This window comes from Macrobrachium nipponense, chromosome 13 (assembly GCF_015104395.2).
Source record: "Macrobrachium nipponense isolate FS-2020 chromosome 13, ASM1510439v2, whole genome shotgun sequence".
Lineage (NCBI taxonomy): Eukaryota > Metazoa > Arthropoda > Malacostraca > Decapoda > Palaemonidae > Macrobrachium > Macrobrachium nipponense.
The window spans coordinates 69,968,506-69,978,505 of NC_087206.1; positions in this window are offsets into that span (position 1 = coordinate 69,968,506).

Below are 10,000 nucleotides of genomic sequence, written 5' to 3' on the forward strand. Positions count from 1 at the left end.
AAATAGCAATTCTACTGGCAAAATGTAAAGCAAAATTGGGAATGTTGTTTACCAGCACTTCAAAAAAACAAAGAAAAGCTGAAACACTGATTATTGCTTTATAAAACATATGTTCGTATTCCACTTGAATTTTGCAATATAATATGGTACCCACACTATCAAAAGGATATTGCACAAATTAGAGATGTACAAAGGTCCTTTACAGCTAGAATAGAAGAAGTTAAGGATCCTTGACTACTGGGAAAGACTACAATTCCTTAAAATTATATAGTCTAGAAGAGAAGGAAGGAACGGCTAATGATAAATTCAGGCATGGAAACAGAACAGAAGGGATTGCGAAAACATTATGGAGCTAAAATATCAGAAAGAGCAAGCAGAGGTAGATTAATAGTGCCAAAACTATACCAGGAAAAATAAGGAAAGCACACAGGACATTAATCCCACTACGCGCCAGCATCGACAATGCAGCGTCTATCCAATGCCTGTACAGCTCATCTGAGGAATATATCAGGAGTGAGCGTAGATGTGTTTAAGAATAAGCTCGACAAATATCTAAGCTGCATCCCAGACTATCCAAGATTGGAAGATGCAAAATATACGGAAGATGCACTAGCAACTCTCTGGTAGACATTAGTGCCTCACACTGAGGGACCTGGGGCAAGAACAAGAACAAGATGTAAGGTCTGTAAGGTCTGTAGGTCTCTCTCTTGCGAGTCTCATGGCTGAAGGTCTGCAAGACATTTATTCCTATGGAACCCCCAATCTGTATTTCTTTCCCTCATTTGTTGTGCACCTAATAATTTACAAACTTTAATGTTGGGAGAGTCTAACACGACCTGAATTTCATTCATAAACTACGCCAGAGCTATATATAAATCCCTTTTTGACTTTGCACACACATACACACACACACACACACACACATATATTATATATATTATATATATATATATATATATATATATATATATATACATATTATTACACGACGATGGAACAGGCAAGGAAATGGTCGCATTTAGCGAACATTGCGGACAGCAGTTAAACGCTATGAAATCTATGTATCCTTACAATTCATCTTAGTCGACTTATTACTATGTAATACATGATTTCATGCCTTAGAGGTCTATGTAATCTGTCTATCTATATTTAAATATATATATATATATATATATATATATATATATATATATATATATATATATATATATATATATATATATATATATATACACACATACATACTCACACACACGACACACTTTACACACATATATATATATATATATATATATATATATATATATATATATATATATATATATATATATATATATAAATATATATATATATATATATAACACACACATCCATATTTATATATACATCGCTTTCAAAAAATCTCGGAAACAGGGGAAAAACAAACGAGAGTTCCCTCCTTTTTTGGATATCATTAATTTATAAAATGAAATTGAACGAGGGGACGGTAGTACCAAGATAGCTTTGATAAACAAGATATTAGAAAAAATAGAATGATCAAGACAAAAAAAAAGGGGGTGGGGGGGAGAAACAGAGCAATCAAAAATGAAACCTGATAAGATAAGTTCTGAAGGCGGCGGATTACGAAAGTTGCAAAATAATAATCTTCCATAAATTTATATTTTCCATTCCATATTATATGACTAAAATAATATCACTTTGAAGTGGAGCTTTTTCAAATACATTGCCTTCCCTCTAACGATAACAATATATACATATATATATATATATATATATATATATATAATATATATATATATATATATATATATATATAATATATATACATATACATATATTATATACGTATATATATATATATATATATATATATATATATATATATATATATATATATATATATATATATATATATGTATATTTGTATATATATACAAATATAAATGTGAGACTATATAATTATACATATATATATATATATATATATATTATATATATATATATATATATATATATATATATATATATATATATATGTATATATATATACATATATATATATATATAATATATATATATATATATATATATATATATATATATATATATATATATATATATATATATACAACAGGGTGTCCATAAAGTCCCAAATACCATTACAAGTAAAAACCACCTGTAATGGTACTGGGACTTTATGGACACCCTGTATATGTGTGTTGAAAGGAATAACTCCAAGAAAAATATTCATTTGAGCTGAATCTCCATCACGGATTCTTTTTTTTTTTTCATTTCATTACCAATAACAATCGAAGCCGAGAGAGAATCGTAATGCTGAGCTTTCAAGAAAGCTCGTGATGGATCTTAGTTAAGGTATGTACAGCAAGTACAGTTACCCACTGGGTAATAGGTTGAGTAGGTTTGTATGGACCCTGCTCTTGATATATATATTCTACTGCAAACAGTCATAAGTTAATTTTTTAATTCTCTCGTTCATTACGCTGGCACATTTCACTATCCTATTCCAAACCGCACGAGCGCTGAGACCAGAGAGACGGGCTTAGACATTGAATCTCTTGACAGCAGCTAATCGGCCTATCGCGAAGGACAAGGGGAAATCCCCTTGAACGAGATCGAGATGTCTCCCAAACGTTTTATTTTATTGTTTGTTTTACTGAAAGCTTGTAGTAAGACAATTCATTTTAATGTAATTTTTAGTGATTTCTCATCCTTGTCATTTTTTCAGCCTGATGATGAGGTTTTAAACCTCGGAAGCTCGTAAAATAAAGAATGTTCTTCCTGGTCTTGGCATTATTATTTATCAGCAAGCTATATATTCTATATATATATATATATATATATATATATATATATATATATATATATATATTTATATACATATATCTAATATCATATATATACATACATACATTATATATATGTATATATATATATATATATATATATATCGATATATCTATATATATATATCTATATATATATATATATATATATATATATATATATATATATATATATATATATATATATTCAAAATGAAAGCAATTATAAAGAAATGGGTAAAATTAGGTGAACACCTAACGGCCTTTTATAAAATAGAACCTTCGCTAAAGTTTCTGGGGAAAATGTAACTTGAGATTTTCCCTTTCCAGAATTTCCTGGAAGAGGAAATTCACTACCGTCTTCCATGATGATGGAAATGATGACGTTGCATTCCCTTCAAAAGTGGGTGGATGACACTCTTTTGCCTCTTCAACGCGATTTGCTCCATCTGCTGAGACTGGAAAATGAGCAGGAGGAAATTTGCATTGGTTAGAAGCTTATCGCCACCTGATTGGAGGGCCGTTGTAAGGACCTAACGCGATATAGATGCAATGAAACTGATTTCAATGCAATTTTTTTTTGTTTTGTTCTCTTCCTAAACCACATTCTCTCTCTCTCTCTCTCGTCTCTCTCTCTCTCTACTCTCTCTCTCTCTCTATCCAATATAAATGCAATAAAGCGGATTTCAAAATGCATTTTTTTGAATTTCGTTTCTTCCTAACCGACATTCTCTCTCTCTCCCTCTCTCTCTCACCAATTCAAGAGTCCCTCAGACGGGACTGGAAACCAAAGTGACGAAAGGTACGACTCCTAGAAGCTCACCACATGGCAATCGTGTTATTAGAAAAATCTTTACTGGTAGCTCACAGGATTATGCTTCTGTGCTTTTGCGTAAGTTGGTTATTTACCGATTATTAGACGTAACTGCAGAATGAAATGACACAAAGACAGTAATGTTTATCCGTATTGTAAAGTATAATTGCTGGGAGACAATGAAACCTGAAATATTCCGAGCGATTTAATTCTAATTGAAAGGTTCTCAGCCAAAACATATACTAGCCTTGCCGTAGTGCATGTCGCTCCCGCGTTCTCCAGAAGCCGGAGACGTTGTGGCAACAAAATGAAAGGCAAAACACACGGCTCTCGTGTGTTGATATGGCCTTTTCAATTATAGGACACAAAATTCTAGAGACCCGGAAGTGAAACGGCTCCGGTAGCTATAATAATGTTCTGGCGGGGAACCTTCCATTAAAACTTCAACAATCCTGGTTCAAACTTTCCTTTTCAGACCCATTACGTAATCTCCTATGTCTTCTGGTTGGCTGAGGCGCCGAGGAGAATGTTGCTAGTTTATGTCCGACTTGAAGGAGAGTTGAAAGTTTTGACATAGTAGTAGTAGTAGTCATTCAAACTTGTCTCCGGGAAGGAAAAAATGTCGAGAGGTGAACACTCACGTTGTTTAAAGTAAGTGTGGCACAATCACAAATACCAAAAATATCACACTAAGATCACTTAAATAATTGTATCGAAATCCAGCAATAAAAGTCTTAGTGACACTTGTACATATCAAAGCTCCGAGAAGTTACTGGCTACATATTAGGATACATTAACGTGCCAGTTAATTAAGAAAAATAAATAATAATTATAAAAGGAAGTGTATCGTCTTATGTGGTCAATTTATCAAGGGATTATGTAAAAGTCAAAAAGTATTTATGATACCAGATACAGAAAGAATTATTCAAGAACTTCACATGATTTCCTGTACAATTGATGTGTAGAGGTGAATACGCATCGTGGTTAAAGTGAGTGCGAAACAATCACATACATATCACACTTAGATCACTTAGATGATTGTATCTAAAGTCACGCAATAAGGAGGGTTTCTTAGTGATACTTATACAATATCAAAGCTTCGAGGAATTTGTAACTGATGACATATTAGGTACACATTAATCAAGCCAAGTTAATTGAAAAATAAACAAACATAACCAATTGTAAAAGGAAAGTGTAATGCCTTAATCTGGTCAAGGTTATGAAGGAATTCTGTAAACATCAAAAGTATTTCTGAGACCAGAATATAGAAAGAATAGGTTCTGAAACAATTCATTAGGATTTTCTGGACACAGACTGATAATTTAGATCGAAATTATTTTCCCACAGGCTAATTAAATATGTTTCATTGATCACGGTTTGATGAAAATTAATATTTTTTATTAATAATGTTTTTTCGATCAGTTAAATTAGGTGCCTTTATTTTGATGCAATGTGGAACATATCTATTATTACTGAATCAGAATCATCGTTGGCAGTGATTTATTTGAATATTAATAATTACAGGCATCCATATTAAATTATTTATGATCAACTTCTAACGATTTTAATTCTGATGAAAATATTCACATATGAAATGTTATTGTCAGTAAATCTGCATACTCTGCAAAGAAACAAAATTATTTCTCAAAAGTAATCCGAAAAACGATGCATACACTCCTATACATGAGAGAAAAAGTACGTTTTTCCATAAATCCAACAGATTATAATCATGCTTTTCCCCACCTCTCTCTCTCTCTCATCATCTCTCTTCTCTCTCTCTCGCTCGCTCTCTCTCTTCTCTCTCAGCTTCAACTCCTTACAGTCGACTAACAACTAAGTTATGTAATCCACTGTTTACGTCGAAATTTAGAGAACTACAGAGAAGTGTCCCGTTCGCCCATTCTCATCATCAGATACACTTCGCACCGAGCTGCTGGGACAGAGGGAGAGAGAGAGAGAGAGAGAGAGAGAGAGAGAGTTCCCCAAAATTAGCCCCTACACTAATTGAAGAAGATTACTAATTTCACCTCGCAATTAACCAAGAGCCTCTCATGGAAGCTAGAACGGAATTCTAAGATACCACAAACCCCTGTTTCTGACGATTAACTAAAAGTTCTTGATACATGTAATTTGTGTACGAGCGTCCTTATCCGCTAATACTCTACTTGTTAAATGGTTGAGTTTAGAATGTTTTAAATTGACACTGTAAAAAATTTGCGTCAACTGATTATAATATTGAAATTGGGGAAAGTATGGGAGAAAATTCTCTAGGCGAGAGAGAGAGAGAGAGAGAGAGAGAGAGAGAGAGAGAGAGAGAGAGAGAGTAAAACATTGTGGTACAGTTTGTCTGACAAAATAACTTACCATACAGGTTAGAAACCTTAAAATCCACACAAATTCCAGTAAGATTAAATCAGAAGAATTGTGCAAGCCAATAAGAGCCGAAATATTTTAAACAGAGATCCTCCATAACTTCGTTTATAAGTGCGAATGAAAAATGAGAAACAGAACTTAGTCAAAATTAGCTGCGAATCTGTTGATCAACACCCAAATGCATTGAAAAGTGAATATTAACGAGAAGCGGTGCATTAAAATTACGTAAATAAAATTACGCGAAAAACATCATTTAATTTTAAAAGCTGCAAATTACATTCTAGAGACCAGAGGGGTCAAAATAATAATATAGTGATACTTTAACACAGAATGAAATAGTTTTCTTTTTCAAGCACCAAGCAATCACAGAAAAAACAAGTAAACAAGGCGTGATCTGACCTCCAGCTTACTCGCGCAGCGTGTTAAAAATCTAGTCATATAGCGTGCATTGTTTCACCAAACGAAAATTAAAATAAATACATTATATTTCATCGAAATAATTTTCCTGTACTGTTTAACAGGCACATTATTTACTTTTAACATTTTCATTTTAGTAGATAAATAATAAATATCCTATCCTAGAATTCCTGTATCTTTAACTCAACGAACAACTTTTTTCTTTTTTTTCAGACCCTATTAGGCTTATCGATAGGGCTTTCCTACGCCCACCCCCTTACCAAGACAACAGCAAGAGAACAACAACAAACAAAGAAGTTTGCAGACTTACTCCCCAAGCAAGCGAAAATGAGATGAAGACAGCATGAGAAGCTCTCAAAGCCACAAGGACGGAGGATGCAATTAGGCCAAGAAATCAATCCCCCCCAAAATAGACAGAGGGAAAGATTGGCAGAGCGACTACTGACGGATCTCTCACTAGTCTCGTTATCGTTATCTCATCGGAGAGCTGATTCCTCAGACCCGATGACCTTCATTTCGTTGCCTTCTTTTCCTTGTCATAATTGCGGAGGAGGAGGAAGAGATATTTGCAGCTTGATTTTGTCGGAAGTTCCATTTACTTCCAGTTCTCCTTCGGTCTTCGATAACGTTACTCTAACTAAAGACGAATTGAATGTTTAACGTTGTTATTAGGAAAGTAAAAGAAATGGCAATATCAGCTTTTTGGAGCCAGTATTATCTGTACTAGATTACGCTTACAATCTTGACAACTATGGTCAATATTAGGAAAGTAAAAAAAAATGGTAATATCAACTTCTTTGGTGCCAGTATTATCTGTACTAGAATACGTTTATTATCTTGACAACTTTAGTCAATATTCCTGAAAGTTAATAATAATGGGTAATATCAGCTTCTTTGGAGGCAGTATTATCTGTACTAGATTACGCTTATTATCTTGACAACAAAAAAACTTTGCATCAATGACTGCAGATCTATCTACCTCCACATCATCTCTCATGAACTGCAATATATTATCACAGAAGCACCTTTTTCTAAATGTGGACCACCTTACGCGTATTTTCTAACTCCCTTATCATTGTGTTGACATAAAGAGGTCACCTGATATCATCTGGGGTTGGAAAATAGGTAGGTTTGTAGAAAATCTAATGGTTCTCAAAATGGGAGTCATCTAGCGAAATATTTCTTCAGGTGGAGTTTTATGTTGTGAATTATCCTGACCAGATATCTATAAAATCACGAACAGTATAATTTCATCTCATATGACAGTTACGTAAATTGAAATTACGGTAAATATGTGAAATCAGGGGCTAGTACTAAACATGGCGAAACAATGTAGATGAAATTATATTTTTCGTGGTTTTATAGATATCTGGTCAGAATAATTCACCATAAAACTCCATCTCAAGAAAATATTTTGCTAGATGAATTCTATTATAAGAACAGTTTCACATATTTACTGAATCTTAATATTATATACTTCATTTGTAAACAAGGTCATCTATTACCTTAAGCCTGGTACACTATGCCATCAGTATCAGCCACGGGATGCAGTAGTGATGATGAAAAAAATTAATAGCGGCCAAACTATACTGCAACACTGCTCACTTGTTCTCGCAGTTCAGCTTTCAACGGCAGGATGTCTGCCGATGATGTAGGTTTGGCCGGGAGTGACTACCGTGGGTGTAGTTGCTCTGTGTGCTGCAAAAAAACTTTTGAGGAAGAAACGTAGAACCTTGTGGTGTAAGCAATGGCTTTCTCGGCGACCTCTGAAGGGAAGTTTTTTATGAATTGTTGGAAAAAATTGAACCATATATCTGTAAGCAGGACACCAGCTTTCGAGACAGCATATCACAAGGAGCTCGTTCTTGCAGCTGGAGGATCGTATGCAAGCCTCCAATATTCAACCAGGATTTGAAAACAGCGTCGGTCTAATCATCCCCGAAACCTGTGAAGCCATCTATAATATCCTTAGGGAGGATTATTTGAAAGTAAGGTTCAAATATAGGTACAAAGTACACAAATATTTTTTTATTACAAGAAACGCAGCTCATCAAAACACCATAACTTCGGAGTGTAGAGATCTTCCGTGCCAGCTCCAGATTCTGTGATGCTTTGATTGCAGACATTTCCCTGTAGAATTGTGTCTTCAGGTGTGCAGCTTTTAACAATGTCTTCATTCCGCAATGTACAGTTTACAAAACGTCGATAACTGATTTTATGGTTTCCAGGCTTGCGCTCCTGATGTTTCTCCATCTTGTTAAATGCTTGCATTTGATGTTCCAAACAGATGGATGTCTTCCTTCAGTAATTCAATAAAATGTAGTGTTAGTCCTTGTCCACGCAATGAGTTTGGCGGGTGGTGGTGAGCGTACATCCACTCCCTCTGAACGTTGGTGCATCACTGAGCTGCGCAATGGAATGGCTCTGTCCCATCAACATGTTGGTGATTTGCTGGCTTTGTTGTTGTTGAAAAAGCCGCTTTTCCAATGCATCCATCTAACCACTGAAGGGTGCTGCAAGCTCGTGATGCATGGTGTGTACGGGGCTTTAGTGTGAGACTACTGCCAGGCCCCGTATGTAGGTTAATTTAATGTCCTCTGATTGTTATTACTTGCCGTGAATCGCACAGCAGAATAATTCGTCTGATCAAGACTACCAGCAGGAATATGTAATTGAATTTACTCGGCACACAATTCTTGAGAGTGGCGAATGCGGGTCGAATTGAACTCCGTTATAATTCTTTTGGTTACAGCAAATGAATTTGAATTACGTTTGACTATCAGTGAATCGAACGTTGCTCTCAGAAATGATGTACGTTCAGTGCAGTGAAAAGGAGTTAATAGACACCAAGTGACAATAATCTCCCTTTAGCATATTCCTGAACTGTAACCGAGTACTGGACCTTCCCTGAAAAAAGCGAGACGCATATCTAAAAACTAACCATAGAATCTTCTTGAAAATGATCTCATTATGTTTCCAATGACCAAATTACTCAGCGGAGAGTTCCTTCAACTAACCTAACCTAACCTAGTGGATGGCAAAAAAAACCGGGGTTGGTGCGATACTAATATACTTTTGAAAATTAATTAAATTCTATCAATACAAAATGATTAATTACTTACCTATTGATAGTAAACAGCTACTATTATAGCTCTACAGATTGAAATGGAATGCAAGACTGCAACATCTTAAAACCCCCACAATTTTTAGATAAAAGTAAATTAGCCGTTATAGAAAGCTATAGCTCTTCATTAACGCACGAAAAAATACCACTAGTGCTAAAAATCCTTTTAAGCGCAATTCTACTTTCGTGATTTGGTAATTAAATGTAAGACACTTCACTATTAGACCTCCTCTGTACACATCAACCTGTTCGATGAACGTCTATCAAAGGGGGTAACTTGTATGTTTTAAATAATACAAGTATGTCCCAGTGCTTTCGTATGTTGTATGGTCATTTTTCTTCAGCAGCATACCATAATTTTCTGTTACTATATATCCCACAATACCCCAAAATTGGAATATGCCACACTATCGCACACCTTTAACATGC